This window comes from Tympanuchus pallidicinctus, unplaced genomic scaffold (genome assembly GCF_026119805.1).
Source record: "Tympanuchus pallidicinctus isolate F22 unplaced genomic scaffold, pur_lepc_1.0 scaffold1, whole genome shotgun sequence".
Classification (NCBI taxonomy): Eukaryota; Metazoa; Chordata; class Aves; order Galliformes; family Phasianidae; genus Tympanuchus; species Tympanuchus pallidicinctus.
In genome coordinates, this window is record NW_026294618.1 from 68,556,086 (window position 1) to 68,574,530 (window position 18,445).

The 18,445-nt window shown below is 34.7% G+C and overlaps 1 long non-coding RNA gene across 1 annotated transcript in view; it reads left to right on the top strand.

Moving 5' to 3' along the window:
• Positions 1-18,445, top strand: part of LOC128086655 (uncharacterized) — a 631,060-nt gene that overhangs the window by 338,326 nt on the left and 274,289 nt on the right. The gene's annotated exons all lie outside the window — the stretch shown is intronic.

The following is an 18,445-nucleotide window of genomic DNA, read 5'->3' on the forward strand; positions in this document are numbered from 1 at the left end:
TGTGGTTTGCATTCAATTCTCAGCAAACAGCTGTGAGTTTGGGAGTTTTCCATGACACAGAGAGGATCTATTTGTTAAGAGCCAACATTTCTATTCAACGTATCACAAGACAAACCATGATGTCATCATTTGAATATGCAATTATTTTATAGAGCTTAAAGTGAAATTTTGTTGCTACATATGTATAGCTTACGCTTAACAGGGTGATAAACAGATATTTCCTCACATAAAAGTTGATAAAAGTAATATACAGCTAAGTAGAAGTTTTCTTTTAAAATACTGACATTTTATTAAGAAAACGGAAAAAGTTCTTATATCTGCAAAAATATTCAGCTTAGATGCAAACATCATTTTCCATCAAAATTTTCTCCTGATGGAGAATTTCATGTAAGTGTCTGGGGACACATTTATACTGTGAAGTTCTTAATTATAGTTATCTATTCAGTGTAAAATACAGAGAAATAGCAGAGTTATTCTTTTTCTTGGTGTTCTGCAGATATAATGCCTCCAGGTTGTGCCCTAGTACCTGTGGTTTCAATATGAAAAATGTTCCCTTCAACAACAAAAATTTGTTTTCACTGTTGCCTTAGACAAAAAAAAAAAAAAAAAAAAAAAAAAAAAAGAGAAAAAAAGAGAAAAAAAAAAGAAAAAAAAAAAAAGAAAAGAGATTCTGTAAATGAACACTGTTACTACCATGTCTGAATTTTCGAAGATTTTTGTTCTAAGGATGTAAGGTAATGAAGTGCTTGGAGCACCATTCATTGTTTTTTGAAGGAAACATGCCGGACAGCAAATCTGTCTTTCACAAGCCAATGGAACAGTGACAACATTCATAAGCATATGACATAAAGAGAATAGATCGTGGTGTAAAATAAAATTCATCAAATAACATTGATATCCTGCTACAGTTCTGGCAGAATAATGTCAATTAATGAATAAAATACTCTTTATTCTACTGTTTTTAAGATCTTTAATTACAGGTCTCAAAGAAGAGGAAAACAAGATGCCTGTTTTAAGGTCATTCCATATGACCATTCATATATGGCCTGTACCATTTCATAGAATCATAGAATCACCAAGGTTGGAAAAGATCTCTAAGATCATCCAGTCCAAACATCCACCTATCACCAATTTGCCACTAAAGCATGTCCCTCAGTACAACATCTAAATGTTTCTTGAATGTCTCCAAGGACGGTGGCTCCACCACCTTCCTGGGCAGCCCATTCCAGCACCTGATGAATCGCTTGGACAAGAAGTATTTCCTAACATCCAACCTGAATCTCTCCTGGAGCAACTTGAGGCCATCCCCTGTTGTTGCATCACTAGTTACACGGGAGAAGTGGCTGACTCTCAGCTCACCACAACCTCCTTTCAGGTAATTGTAGAGAGCAATATTCTGCCCTTAGCCCTCTCTTCTCCAGATTGAACATTCCCAGTTCCCTCAGACACTCCTCATAAGGCCTGTGCTCCAGACCCCTTACAGCTTCACTGCCCTTCTCTGGACACACTCCAGGGCCTCGATGGCTTTCCTGTAGCGAGGAACCCAAAACTGAACACTGTCCTTGACGTGTAGCCTCACCAGTGCTGAGAGGAACGATCATTTTCCTGCTGCTGCAAGCAATACAATTTCTGATAGAAGCCAGGATACCATTGGCCTTTTTGGTCACCTAGGCATGCTGCTGGCTCATGTTCAGTTGAGCGTCAACCAGTACCACTAGGTCCATTTTCTCTACACAGTCTTCCAGCCACTCTGCCCCAAGCATGTAGCATTGCCTGGGGTTGTTGTGGCTGAAGTGCCGGATGTGGCACTTGGACATGCTGAAAAACAGCATTTCCCATTTGAGATGCTTAACCCACTCCCTCCATCATATCCTTTTGGTCCAGCAACGGCTTGTGAAAAGCAACGTCCAAATTACCTCCCAAAGCCTAAGACAGGATGCCCTCTGTAATATATGTCAGCATAGAACATGTGAGTGGCTATTGTTAGTGAGAAATCCAGAGAAATATTTCAGCCAGTTTCTGAAATAATCACTGTTGTTTCACAACAACAATCTTCAAGGAAGATTTCATTTTCATACATTTTTTTTTCAATTAAAATACTGGTTTTGCCACTTTTTTAGATTTAATTCTCTTCTAATAATGCAACATCTGTTCAGCTGTTTATCCTCACAGATGTTTTCTTCTGATCTTTCTACTTTTTTATAATTTATTAGAGATATTTTTATCTGTTCATGCATTGGACCTAGTGAGATTTCTCTTGTTCTCCCAGGATAGATCTAATGTCTAGAACTTCTAGGTCAGTCAGTTAATATTAATAAATATATCTTACATGTGCTTGCTGCACTTCCTAAGACACTCCTATGGTTGTATCTGCAAAAAAAGAAATGAAGGTTCCTGCTCTCTTGCTATCTGGAACCACACAAAGTTTTATCAGCTCTCACAGACTTACTGCAATTTTAATAGTTTGCGTGCCAGTCTTGTAATTTCATAGAAATATAGAATCATACATTGGTTTAGGTTGGAAGAGATCCTTAAAATCATCTAGTCCAAGACACCTGCTATGGGCATGTACATCTTTCTCTAGATTAGTTTGCTCAAAGCCCAGACCAGTCTGAATTTGAACTTTTCCAATGACAGTACTTCTAAAACATCTCCAGGTGGCCTGTTTTTCTTTACTTAAATAAATGATAACATATATGACAGCATGCATTATAAAGCTGAGAGCACTCCAACTAAAATAAAGATATGGATATGAAGAAAAGGATTTTTTTGCCTATATTAGCATTTTCTTTTTCTGTTGCTCTCTATCATGATAGCAGATCATATGTCTGATAGCATTCCTTTATAAATATGCTGATATTGTCACCACACTGTAAAAGTTCTAATCGTAGTTTTCTTTAAAATCTGCACAGACTAACTCCACACATTATGATAAAACTATGTTTACATTTTGTATCTTCATTCCTCTGTGCTAAGTGGTGTAATTGAAGTTTTCCAGCTGAAATTTGAAGTTACTGACATCCCTGTGTGGAGGTTTCTGATATCTGTTTCATACTGTTAGATAGTCACTGATCAGCACAACACAGTGCTCCTGCCTGAAACTATCAAATCAAAATGAGGTTTCTGAAGAAGAGATTACTTCAGTCACCCACCCGAATCTCAGAATTTCATGTTAGTATGTTTAAAGCGTTAGGAGACTGGTAGGAATCAAAAGAGTATATGGTTTTCTAGCACATAAAAAGATCCAAGAGGGCACAAACTGCTATTCAACAACTTAACAGTGACCTTGTAGAACACAAAGTTAAAAGTCAGATTGATTTTAATGAGATCAGAACTGAGCCTTTGAGGCTTAAAAGGAAAATAAGGATGAATGAGAAAAAGCTTAATCTTTCCTTGAGATTTTAGCAAGATTTTTCTAAGACTTTGCAAAGCATTGGTCATACTGCACCTTATCCCATAGCAGAGCTTATGTCAGTCAATGCAGCTGTACAAGTCTGCTTTGACTCAAGTGCCAGTAATTAGCTGGAAATTAAGCATCACTCAACTAACTATGTTGCTTGTTCAGCCTGCAGGCCCAAAACGTTCTGATGCTGTTCACAGAAAGGGAATAACAGTTTGCATGTAGTTCACGTTTTGTTCTCTTCCTTGTCATCCCTTGTCATAGCAGTTGAATCCAAATGACATCATGCTTAATTGTTCTACTTCATTTCTGAACATCTGAAGTTCTTTTGTTTTTGTCCCTATGCATCACCACACTGTGTTTTAGAGAACAAACAATTATTTGGGTGGAGTCTGTACTTATGTAGTTAAAATTCAAGGAAATAAAGCATATTTTCAACCACAGTCAATTCCTAACCATCCAACTTCATTCAGCTTTCAACTGTGGTATGCTTTGATACATTTAATAAGCTGTCTCTGCCATGACCACATTACCTTGGAATACTACCACTATTACATTTATCAGCACAGTCATCCCTACTACATTATTGCTGTAGGAGCAAGAGCAGGCATACTTTATCTATGTAATACAAATGGCTGTTGGTTTGCAGTGCTTCAGAAAACTATGTTTGTTTGCTATATATATAAAAAAAAGAAAAAAGAACGGATAGGAATAACAGAAAAGTTGTTGAATGATGCATTTAATTCATGGCAGATGTTATGCAAAAGGACACCACATTTTCTCAAGTAGAAAAGTAAAAGAAATCTTAAACCTAATCAAGAAAACAAAATGCAGTTTTGTTCAGTAGCCTCATTAATAACTTTGTAAACAATATTTAAATTTATTATAGCTTTAATTATACACACATAGTATTTTAGAGACATATCTGGGCAATAAGTAATAAAGATAAAAAAGTAATAAATATTAAGACTACTGTGTTTTAACCCAGCAGGTGATGGAGTTTGCTCGTTCCTGCTCCTTCCAGAGAAAAGAGAGAATTAAAAGAAAATCAACTAGGTAGAACTCATGGGTTGAGATAAAATCATTTAGTAAGATAGAGAAAAGGAAAAAGATAGTTACATAACTGTATGTGTTTTTGCAAATGTGTATAACAAGTGATGCACAAGCAATTTCTCACCACCTCCAAACAATGCCCTGAGCAGCAGAAAAGAAGGAAAAATGAACCCCCACTCCCTTCAAAACTTCTTCTGCTAGATGTCATGTGGTATGGAACATCTCTTTGACCAGTTTAACTCAGTTGTCTTAATTCTGTTCCCTCGCAGCTCTTTGGGCCCTTCACAGAGAATGGCCTTGGCTCTGTTCAACACTGCTTATCAGCAACTGTAAACATCAGTGTGCCATCAACATTAGTTTTCACTTACAACGAAAACACACTGTCATATCAGACGCTATGAAGAAAACAATTCTGTCCCAGCTGAAACTAAGACCAAGAATTTCATGAATTTTTTCTAATACACATGGTGATTTATGAAATTAATAGGAACACATGGCAAAATCGCTTCAAAATGAAGCAAATTAAGCAGAAGGAAAAGATGTCATCTAGCTTTTGGATTTGACATTTTTATCATCCTGAAAATACTAATTTGAGCAGGTGCCCTCTCTTACTTATGGGGTTCCACGCAAAGGAAAATAAAAACAAAAAAACCACAAGTGCTTTTTCATTTCCTTTGCAAACTCAGAGCAACTGACAAGAAGAAAGTGGGAGATGAACTGCTAACCCTTTTTCCTTTGAGTTTGAAATGAAATAAAGATTACCAGAGAATAAAATTGCAATAGAATGGAATTTTATGATAATGAAATCCATTTCAGCTTAAGATGTACACAGTTTGATGACATCTCTACATAAAGAAAGAAAAACTATGAAATTTAGCAGAAGGGAAGTATGAATGAGAACAAAGATAAAATAAGATGCTTAAACGTTAAATGTCCCACTCAATCATTTATCCTTAAGACAGCTTGGGAGTCAACAAGATGCCTGAGATCTATCTGCTAACAACAGGAAAAGGGCAGAAGCATATTAGTAGTAAATCTGGTTGTTTTATAATATATTAAGACTTCAGGACTCCCAGTGAATCTCTCTCTTTTACACCTACACAATCCCATTTATCCTTATTTAGAAATAAAGGCGGAACATGTATCAATGTAGAAAGATAAAGCAGTATAAGACAATTCTGGCAGAGGTTTAAGAGTGCTTTAATTTACATGAATAGTGGCAGAACAATGCATGAACAAGAGACTTGATAGAACTTGGTTTAAGAATATGAAAGTGCTCATGGACTTTGCTACAGGATAGTCCTAAATACAGAATATGGGCCTTGTTTGAATCTCAGTATGTTAATTTAAACACGGTCACACAAGAACATTCTCCAAAAAGCCAGATTTCTAATGGTCATATTTCTATACCAGCACTAAATTAACACTTTTCCTAGAATCTAAGGGCTGTCCAAGCTCTTAGACTAGAGACTTTTTTCTTTCTCATATGATTAAAAAATACTCTCAACATATTAGTTGCTTTTTTTTTTTTAAACTATCTATTGAGAAATCTAGTTAACAGCTGTTTGTTCTACCTTTTAAGTATGACCGTATGAAACATTTCCTCAAGTCCAGCATGAGACACACTCTTGTCTTAGGAAATCCTTAGTGCTCACAATGGTTTGCTGCTGCTACTCCCATAAACCCTTATTTTAGAGAAACTATGTTTTTGCAAGCCCAGGACTGCTTAAATTTAACATATGCTTAGTTAATGCATTCAGAAAAAATACTGTTTGATATGGAATGTTCACTAATTTAAAATTTTTCCTCATAGCTATTAACACTTTTTAGAGGATGAGGAAGATCTTCAGTATATTTAGGATTTAGGCAAACAAATAACAAAACCCCAACAAAAGCAACAACAAAATCACCTATGATAATTCGTGTATAATAGGAACTGAAAATGAGATTAGCATGTCAGGGTTCAGTGAACCAGGACACATTAAGCTAGTCTCCAAACATCTTAAATTATCTGACACTATGCTTGCTTGACAACTATCAGTATTTGAACTGAAACAAAATGGGAGACAAGGAAGAAAATCTGATTTTGTTTTCACAGTCTTATATACTTATATACTTATATACTTTTTGCTGATAGATACCATTAATTATTTCATTTTATTTATTTTCTATGATTTGTATTTAACCATGCTAGATAGAATTCCTGCTATAAGGTATTTATATTAAGAAAAAAAAACCTATCAGCATTTATGAGACAACTTTACAGTTTTATTTTCTTACACTGGAATTAAGACAGCTTGTTGTTGAGAATATCCTGTTAAAATATGCAAAGGATATATCTTCTGCTCTGCTGTGGCATCTCCCTGGAACAGCAGCAATTCAAGTAGATTTTTCAAAATAAAACTGAAATATTTTTACAGGAAGTTAATTACTATCATAAATTAACCAATTTATTGGAATTAGTAGTCTATTTGAACTAAAAATGTAACTTTCATATTAAAAAAATCCTTAAGCCAAAATTTCTTTGGCAGTCTCAAAACATTTTTCTTTTCCTTTCATAAAATCAAAAGTTCTTTGAAACAAACCCTTTCCTAAAAAGCTTAAGTTTCAACAGCCTGCTATTTTCCAAAGGAAAGTGTTTCATCCCAACATCCTCCAACAGCTCTAAACAGTTCTCTAGTGTTAGGCCAGCACACATGGGAAGTGTTCATTTCTGCTGGCTGCATGAAAAATTGGTTTCAGGACACAGATGTTTGCAGTACAATAAAATTACTAGTTTGCATTTGAGAATTAACTTCTTTTCAGATGTTCTATGATGGAAAAGCGTGCTTTCTCCCATTTTCCATCTTCTCTCTTTATAACAGCACTGGTTTAATTTTCATGACAGAGCTGTAGAGTCATTAAGAACACAACTTAAACAAATCCTGATCTTCCCAAAAGTTTTCAAAAACCAAAAATATAGAATTCAGGATTACATCTATTCAGTAAATTCTACTTCACTTTATTAGTACATATTAATAATAAATTGAAAGAAAAGTTTTATCACACGTCAATTCTATAGTCCATGTAGCTCATAATACTGCCAGGTATTTCAGATTTCATGCTATTAACGGTCTGTATTATCAATTAAAGTTATCTGCTACAGCTTTTTTTTTTTTTTCCCCATCTCCTGCATGGCACATACATTTGAGACCATGATTTAACATTTCTTTCAACTACTCAGCATTTGAATTTTTTGTCTGCTTGGCTTTTTTTTTCCCTTTTAAGTGTCAATCCATTTTTGTATTTAATATTTGAAAGGATGTACTTGGGTTGAAGCTCTTGACGTACAGAGGCTACTAGACATTTTGCCACAGATTTGGTGAAGTTGGCATACCAGGTTCATAGGACTCCCAGAAGGGAGGAAGGGCTTCTTAAATCTGTATTTGGAAGACAGAGCAGAACATTGTCAGAGCAGGTAGCATGGCTGGGAAACTCTGTAAGGAAGATACTGCCAATACCTGAAGGGCACCTACAGGAAAGCTGGGGAGGGACATTTTAGAAGGGCAGGTAGTGACAGGATGAGGAAATAGGTTAAAACTGGAAGAGGGTAGGTTTAGACTAGATATTAGGAAGAAATTCTTTACTGTGAGAATGGTGAGACACCGGAACAGGTTGCCCAGTGATGTTGCAGATGCCCTCTCCCTGGAAGCATTCAAGGCCAGGCTGGACAGGTCTTTGAGCAACCAAGTCTAGTGGAAGGTGTCCCTGCCTATAGCACGGGGTTGGAACTAGATGATCTTAAAGGTTCCTTCTGACCCAAACTATTCTATGACTCTATGACATGTTTTATTGCTTTTCCTTTGCAAAGGGGTCAAAAAAGGAGCTCAACAGCTGGAAAATACTTCTTTCCATTTCCATCTCTAGTCAGAAGAATGACAACCTACTACATAGTGAAGAATGAAAATAAATATACTTCTGTGGAGAAAATTTCATTTTTTTTCATAATGTTCTTCCTCATCTCTTGATAGTTAGTTTTCTCATTTCCTTAACAGATGAACTTTTATGAAGTTATGTGACTTCTTTTGAGCTTACATGAATTTGAGCTTTTTTCATTCTTTGTGACCTTCTCATACAGAAGAAATCTGGAACTGACAATTCTAATTTCTCATACATGGTCAGAAGTTCATACACAGAAATCAGGCTTTTTTACTCCAGTCTCTCATTTGAAGCGACTTTTCATCTGCTATCATTTATAGAGTAGTTCAGTGTCTGAGCCAGCACATACTGCTTTGCTTTGATAACTTCTATAAGATGATTTCAAATATTTTTCTGCAATAAACAACTCTGACCTTAAGCATGATTTTCACAGCATCCTTCAACTTTTTCCACAGAACCACTAGTTTCTAGAAAAAGTCTCTCTGCACTTATAAAACATTCTCTACCTATCAGGTGCTTTAGTGACTCACACAATACATCAGTATTCTTACAATACCTAATCTCTTCTAAGGATTGCAAGTTCTGAGAGTTGCTGTGGGATTCACCCATTCAAGCTAGATCAAATCTCTTCAAGCCTTAGGAATTGAACCTCCGGTCCAAGCAAAAGTAATATTTGCTAATCAGGCTGAGTTGCTTCATTGGTGTTAATACAGTTTGCCAGATATTTTTCTACCTAAATCATGTCAAATCCTGTGGATGGTTCAAGAGCTGAAAGTAGAACCTAAGTTTATATTGAGTTTAAAGTTTGTTTTCAAGTTTTCCACGCAGTAATAATATTGTTGAAGGAACTGGATTATTTCTACACTGCTTTCAGAACAAGCTGAAGCCAATTTTTACATGAAAAAAAAAAAAAGTGTAAAGACTCAGACTTTCATTTGTGCATGTAATTAACATGGAGAAAGTAACTGGTTATGCAGGATGTTCACACAGTAGAATCAGTGAATGTTCTGCAAAGGTGATTTTATGTAATAGTTAACAGAAAAAGATTGATACATAGTAAGTTAGTTTAGAAAAGTTGATTGCTGGATACAGAAAGACCAGGAAAAACAAGATGGGCAAGATAAAAATCACGTTATCAAGGTTTAAGTGAGCCATCAAGCTTTCTTTGGCAGCGAGTGGAAAGAGATAAGAACTTCCAAAAGGTGATCCTTGCTATCTGAGACACCAGTATTCAGAGGCAACAATTTGACCTTCAGAAGTGACCATCAACTAGAGAAAAAGAAATAAATAAAAGACAGATACCTGAGATTAGGTATCTAACTTTCACCAAGCTCTGCAAAATTATGCACTGTTCCTATTTCTAACATGCAGTCTTGTAATGAAGACATTATGTCATGCAGACAAGATGAATCTTACCCTGTCTGGTTTCTGCAGAAAAATGCAGGGGTTTTCCACTTTTCCAAACGATCCTAGACATGTTTCACGTTCACACTAGATGCACAGACAAGCTATCTGTAGCAACATACTTATCAGGACTTCGACAGTCATTAACAAAATAGGAGCTGTACTGAATTCAATATAGTGCATCTATTTTGGTAGATTCTCTTCCTCTGCACTGATCTTTTGTCATTAAAAGCAGGGAGTTTTGCAACTAACTGCAGAATAAATCTATTTATACTGAAATTAAAGATCAGAAAAGATAATATCTATTACCTTCCATGGGGAAATGACTCCTCAGTTGTTGAGAATCATTCCTGAAATCTGTAGCTATAATTGCTTCTGAACTTTGAGAGCATAGAAAACAATTTTCACATTTAAGCTATAGTAAGAAAAAATAAGAAAAAACAGAACTATTTAGGAGATAGAGAATGCAAACTTCTGTAAATCTTCTACATACATTCCAGTACTGCTGAAAGAGGAAATTTATCTTACAAATCTCAAATGACAATAGGCTAATTGCAAATGAAATCCAGGTATAAACCAATTGGAAAGTTGCAATCACAAAACAATCAGTTGCAATCCAATACAATCTAATTACAGTTAACGTGTCACTGATTCATCACATCCTGAGTAAGGATATTTCCACAGATGTTTAGAACAATGGGAAAACACTTCTGGGACTCAGTGGGCTAATGGCCAAGTTATGGTGTTGAGAGTTACAGCACTGTCACACGGACATCTCTAACCAGCAGATGGTTACCCAGAGGCTTTGTCCCCCTCCTTGCTACTTTGGCCACTTCACCTACTTGTTTGCAAATCTTCCTTCCTCTCTTGCTCCCTACAGTCCTATTATCATTAACGGTACAAAGTTTTCTATTAGGAAAAACTTTTGAGGTTTTTTGAATTATTGGTTTTTGTTTGGATTTGTTTTGTTTTACTCACATCAAATAAGTTCTTCCACCATTGCAAAAGGTTTGACATATCTGTACTTTTAAAAGCAGTAATTTCTGTTGACTTTATTTACAAAGTAATTATTGCCCCTAACTTTAAGTTCCCTGCAATCCCCACTGACCTAAATTCTAGTGAAATGGTCCCATCCAGCTTTCCCAAACATTGAACCTGATGTTCAACTGTTATTATTTTCCAGCTCACAGTACTTATGAATCATTTAATGAAATTAATGTGAAGAGAAAAAACAATTTCGGGAAACTATTATTTTATAAAAAATAACCCCGGATGAAGTTTCTATTGATAGAAGTTACTTTCAGAAGCCTTTTTCTAGGGTATCATATACATCATAAAGGAACGAGAAGCCACTGTTATATTCTCTTTCATATGCCAGATCACCTCTTACATACTACATAGTTCTTTGGCTGTTAAAAGCAGCACTAAACCCGTAGAATCTTTAGAAAATGGCCTGAAGCTTCTTTCAAATCGGCTGTGAAATTTAATACGTTACTTTAGTACAGTCCTCAGATTTTAAATGTGAATTGCATAAAGCTGATAATCTCTCACATTCTATCATTTCTCAAATAGGACTTCAGTTTAATGGCACTCCAATCATTTTAATTGGAATACATCCATCGGAGTGCTTGTCTTTCTCTGATGCATATTTTTGCTTTAAAATATTTGACTTATTAAAAGACTACTATGTTGTGAGAACTGAACTGTTCAGATATAAAGCTAAAATATGTACTTTCACATCACGCAACTTTTCAAATTGATGACAAAAGTTTTTAGATGAAGATACTTCTTATCTCAAAACAAATAAACAGGGAAAAGAAAAACACCAAAATGCTATAAAAGACTGTGGTAAATGCTGGAGAAAAAAAAAAAAAAAAAAAAAAAAAAACCAAAACAAACAAAAAAAAAACGTCATTTATAATGTGTAAATACTTACCCTAGAAGGGAGTGGTTTTGATTTTTTGGTTTTTTGGTTTTTTTTTTTTTTTTTTTTAATTTGGCAAAAGAAGATAAACCTATATATACACAAATAAAGTAACTCGTAACTATACAGCCTGTTTCATCTGTGGTGTGTTTCTCTTCTAATACAGTAATGCCTAAATTCACAAAGATATTAGACAGAGGCTTCATTTTTCATAAAATAAATCAAATATTTAAAATCAACAAATAAACATTCTCCCTATGCACAAATCAACTGAAAGAGGCCTGTAATTACTAAGCAGAGCTTCCACATCCTTCAGGAATATAAACTAGAAAAAAAAAAAAAAAAAAGCCACTGTATCAAAACAGCAATTCAGAAGTATCCATACTTCCTAAAACACTTAGGAAAAGCAGAGTTACTTTTAGGTTAGTTTTATTTTCTTTCCTATTAAAAAGAGCCTTATGCATATTGTCTCTCTACATCACCTTTATGGAGCCTGTTTGGTCACTGGAAATTAGTTTAAAAAAAAAAAAAGAAGAAAAAGAAAACAAGAAAATTTAAAGGCAGCCAGTTATGCATAGTTTCCAGTTTGTTATCCATGGATATTTTGTGTTGTAGCATACGAATATTTAATAGAAAACAGACAGATATACTGCTAATGCTTTTCACATGCTAATAAACATAAGTCAAGCTGCCATTACATCACTTCCCAACAATATAAACACTTCTTATTTCAAGTATCATATTCTGGCACACTTTTTATACTAAATAATACCTATTCTTCAAGTGAGATCCTTCATTAAACACAGTAAGACGTAAATCAGAACTAGTAGGGACTACATCAATACCTGAGTAACACAGGCTTAACACTGATTATGTTGTTTAAAAGGTAAACTATTATACCACAGAGTTTTGTCTGAGGTCTGCTCTGAAAGTAATGCCTCCTGTTTTATGATATTGGCCCATGAAATCAGAGGCAGACAGTGGAGGTACGTCAGTAGAGACTGAACCTTTCCATTCTGTTACATTTTATTGCTGTGGCAGTCTGACACAATGCTATCTGCCATGGAAGTGCATGTGAAGAAAAGACACAGAATTGAAATCTTCCATGTGGAAAAAAAAATGGCACCCACTAACATTTATCACTGCTTGCTGAACACTGCTGGACACCAAACACTGGGTGTGAGCATGATGAGGTGGTGGGTAGTGCATTTCAGCAGCGGTGACAGTGGCATGAAAGACAAGCCACGTTCCAGACATACATGCAAATATTTACAAATGCAGCATGCAGGCTCTTGCTTATTGCTGGCAAAAAGGCATAGCTAATGGTTCAGTGTTACGTTGAAAAAGTGTTTCATAGAGCAAATTCTCAGCTACAAAACAAGTTACTGTGTTGTAGATATTTGTTGTAAGTTCCATGGAAACTAACATGAGGCATTACTTTTGGAGGAAACAATGTAGATCCATTTCTGTACCACATCTAAGAACACTTTGTAACACTTCAATAATACCAGGGTCTTTGCAAAACAGGTGTACTGGGAAATCATCACCTTAGAGAGAAGGCTTCGCAGCCTCAAAACATATAGAAAACCACCCTCATTATGGACTTGACTATGCATTCTGTTTAACTCCTGTAGAGGAGGTTTGATGAGTAATTCACCTTACTTAGACACAGAGACGTGTATCGTAACCATTCTTCAATAGCAGCTTTCACCCACCCTGGGAATGGCTACCATGGGTTTGACATAAGGCCAGCCCACATCAAACCATTAGAGCAGACTCCCACACTGGCAGCTCAATGCTATAATAGGAACCAGGTGAACATTTTTCTCCAATATGTAGCTCATTCACTGAAATAGTCAGTTTTGTGACCACTGAAACTCTTCACAAATTCATATCTAATTTAGTAGTAAGTTTGGAATGAGGGTAAGAAAGGTTTTAGGGCTTGTTTCTCCAAGCGAAGTATTGAGAACACATGTAGTTTATGCTTAACTTTTGAATATTTTTAGAAGTAAAAAAAAAAAAAAGCCAGATGAACAATGTAATTTCAGTCAAAGAGAATGTTTTGTTAAGCTGGAACAAAAGTGCTGAGGCTTTCTGCTTTAGAAAGCAATTGGAAACTTTTTCATTCTGGATCAGCAGAAATTACACATTGAGTGTGCATGGGTTTATATACCTCCTTGAAAAATAAATTATTTGCACCACTGTATACTAGGATGTATAAAGATCTTGATAATTTTTTGTTCTCCCAGCATTCTTCCCAATTTGAAGCACTCTACCAGAGCAGCTTGAATTTGCTGGAGAGGAACAAGCAAGCAATTATTCAGATATATAAGAGGATGTGAATAATTGCATAGGGATGGCCTTGTAGCACTATGAAAAACTTAATATTGACATCAAGAATATAGAATTTCTACCTTTATACTAAAGGAAATTGATACTAAAGGAAGATTTATATATAACGAACTGTTGTGTTGTATGATTTATGAAGTAACATACCAGAGAAACAGCAAAGCTAAGCAAACAGTTTCAAGTCTGACTAAAAATTAATTTTCAAGTTGTTATTTCTATGTTATAAAAACACTGTTAGACAGAAGCTAAACCGTGGATTTATTCCTGCGGATGACCCAGTGATAATAAAAATGCATAGATCAAATTGTTATTCTTACTAGACAGGACTACTACAAATAAATACAAGAGCAAATCCAGCCCTAAAAATAATGGCAGTGTGCCTTCTACTCAGATTTACATTTTGATAAGAGTTCAGACTACAAATTGCCCAATTTAAACTCAGAAAAGAAAAAAGTCTGCAAACAGATTTATTTTGAATTAATTTAACAGCACCAAGGAAACAAAACAGGTTAAACTGCTGACTATAGAGCTTCCACCCTCAATCTCTAAAGCAATTACAAATCCAAATTCCTAAAGTGTAAAGCAGACACTAACATCAGAATTGTTCCTTTCTCATGTACACGTGTAGGTACACACTACTCAGATTTTTTTTTCAACTATGTTTATATCTCTGTGCAAATCTATCCTGTTTTGCTCATGAGTTATGAATTTGAGTTATACTCAAGCAAGAAAACAAATATAGATAAATATTCAGGTTACTGAAGGGTGGAAAATCACAAACCTCCGTAAGTAAAAAAAAATACTTTTTTTTTTGCTGGACACCTCTAAAAACAGTAATTCTTAATATCTGACCATGAGGAAAGAGAGAACAGTAGAAAATGTAACCTGATAATACTCTATCCAAGTTATTAGTGACAATGACCAGTACTTGAAACTGTTTGAGGAAAATAAATATTAAGAGAAAGTGAAAAAATGCCAGGGGATAATGGGCCTTCTGTTTATTTTACTCAATTTCACCTTTTCACAGTCAGTGAGAACAACGGTCTTAAGATGTCTCTAGAAACATTCACACCAAACTTTTTCCCACAGAGAAAATCAGGCAGAACAAAGTCAAGAACAAAAATCTTAGCTGTTGATTTCAGACATTACTAATTTGCCATGCAATTACAGGGGACATTATTCAGGTTCTCTTCTAATCTTGGAGAACATAAGAAAATACATTACTCCAACTGACTTAAGATATTTGGATAAACCAAGACCCTGAACAATTTTCCATCTCTCATCTCATTGATCAGGTATAGGTAACATTCAGGAAGGAAAAGTGAAGTTTTATTTCATAACAATTTTATAACAAGTCTACAAAACTATTTTTTTCCATTGCCTCATAACTGCCAAGATTGTATTTTCATGTAATAAAATGTTAAACGCTGTGAACACATGTCAAAAAAACACAAGTTAATCTCTGTTTAAAAAAATATATCATCTTAAATAAAAAATCTCTATTGCTACAGTAACATAAGCGTGTGTTTGCATAGTTGGTAGGATTGCTGAGCCAGGACTTTCAGGAGCCTTGTGATTCAATGCAACGTGCATACCTACAGAAGGTTTATCCTGGCTTATCTGACAGGTTTAAAGTACCTATTGGTGTTGTTCTGATGCCATGCTAGGAAAAAAAAAAAAAAATGAAGTAACCTAAGACTGAAAAGGAAAAAATCAGCACAGGTAAAGATAACTTATTTCTAATCCATACTTCAAATGTAAAATCCAGACCCTCCGACTCACATAACAATTCTTTTAATAATAATTTCCTTCATCAAATATGAAGGAACAATTAGATTCAAATACATAGAAAGGTATTGTTACTGACAATAATTGTGTTTTATATATATATATATACACACACGTATTTAGGTACATAAGAATTTATATTCATTCTTTATATAAGAATTGTAACTTTTATCTCAAAGCACCTAAAATCATGAGGATGAGTGAGATGTATGTGTTTCAAAAGTCAGACTCCAGTATAATACAATATAATTATGTGTTATACACAGCGAAAAGTGAGCTTAGTTTCTATGTATAGGCATTAAAAATGGGAGAAATCGTAAGTGGAAGAGACAGATGTTTACCTACACTGATACATGCACTCAGGTAAAAGACCTCTACCATTTAATGTTAACTTCCTTTGGCTGAAGTTACAAGATGTAAAGCAAATACTGTGTAACCTCAATTCCTAAGGTAGTTCCAACAAAACCTATAGTATATCTTTCCAAAATTGACTTATCAATTAATCAGTATCAAAAACACTCTGAAAATGAATGCTTCAGCACATTATTTTCCATCTTATGTAACTATTGTATTCCTACCAACCCTCCAGCAAGTGGCTTTGCTGACAGCTAAGTCATGCTGCTAGCTCTATTTTATATAAGCTATTAACCTCATCTACTGAAAATAATAAAATAAATTGCCGAGTATTTTCTGAAGATCTGATATTCATTATGACAGTTACTAAAGCAATCAGTAAGGTAATTTCCATTAAAACTTTCCTCTCAGAAAGTTCACACCTAATAAATTATTGTATTAGAAATACAATGGGAAACACTGTGCATCTTAATTATCTGAATATAGATCTGTAAGAACTATCCTCAAATGTCCCTCGCTCTACCTGGAAGACAAACACACAAAGGGTGACTGAGCTGTCATTCTCTGAGATCAACAATAAGTCATAAAAGAGTTAGTGTTAAAGATCTTACCAGCAAGTGATCTGAACAATTATCTATGAGACAGCATATATATATATATATATATATATACATACATATATATACATGTATATATATGTATATATATATATATAATATCACAGTCTATTGTTCTATATAACAATCTCTGAGGGTATTGATCTGGTTTTCATTTCAATAAACACTGTGACAAAGCTGGTTTAAAATGGATCAAAATTTGGCTGCACATGATCTAGTTGTTTTTTTTTTTTTTTTGAATAAGGGGAAGCAAATGGTACAAATGTGGAACAGAGGCTGAGGCGCTTCCCAGGGAATGATTTTCTGACATAAAGATGTAGCAGCTCTTAGCTGCAAAAGCAGCATCTAGATGCCTGCCTAAACTGAACTTGTAAAACTCTCCCCATTTTGATGCAATGTCTTCCATACTTAGTATTTTGAAATAGTTGTTTCAATGCCTAGCTTTGAAGTCTGTAAATTAAATATTGGTCTCTGCTTAGGAAAATGTAAAGCATAAGAGTATTAACAGTAATTGGTTAAGAATGTTTGTGAAAGATTCTGAATGTGGAAAAAGGCAATATGCATGCAATTACTTTAAAGAATTATGGAATTAGAATACACTGAGTATCTGTAATTGCTTGTCATTAAATGCAGAATCTGTTCTATAATTTTGTCTGCTTCTCAAAATAAAGAGCATATTTTGTCAGGAGTGAATTTCCCAAAATGTAAATTTTGAATTTAAGGAAAAAAATTAACTGGATTTCTCCTTTTTAACTTGATGTTTTTCACACTGTTCTCTAATTAGCTATCAAGTTAAGAACAAATGAACTTCTGAAGTTTTACACTGAAGATATGGCTACTTCAGATACAATGCCAGGATGCTTCACTTCAGGTTAACAAAGGAGACGCCTCTTATTCTTCCACTAACCTTGTAAAAATCACCAGTAGCAACCTTTCTACACAACCTTTCTTGCCTGTATTTAGAAAAAACTGAGTTTCTCAGAAAAAAAACCAAAACATTTTGAAACCAAACAAGAGTTGTTAGTACACTGAGTCTAGAGCCCTGTATCTGGAAGCAATTACAAGTTTCCATAGGTCAGCAAGCAAAAGTTAGATGATAAACAAAAAATACCATTTTTCTCCACTACTGCTAATATCTTGGACCTGAAGTACTGGAAATTACTTTAACTGTGAAATAGAGAAAGTTCATATAAACATTAGAGTACACAAAGTATAAAAAAAAAAAAGCAGCAAGGACTAGTGTCACTATGAGTTGGAACAGAAAACTAAAAAAAAAAAAAAAATACTACGCCAAATGCACCCAAAGTCTGGGTTTCAGAAAGTTTCTCTTGTGTGAAGCGAGTCCAGACAGGGTTCTGTGCAAATACCAAAAGCTATAATCTCAAAAAATGATACAAATTGGGATAAACAAGCTGAGACAAACAAATTTGGCCAGAAAATCCATAAGTCTTAGTTGGCAGAGTTTAAAAACAGCCGAATTTGACCTAGCAAAGCAAAAGAACTCTAATGAGCATCCAGTTGTGAAATTTTATGCTTTTATTTTAGTGTCTGTTTAGTGTCTGTTTATCAATACAGACACTAGAACAATTTTTTAATCTTTTTCTGATAATTTCATTTTTAACAATGAGCATTTCCAGA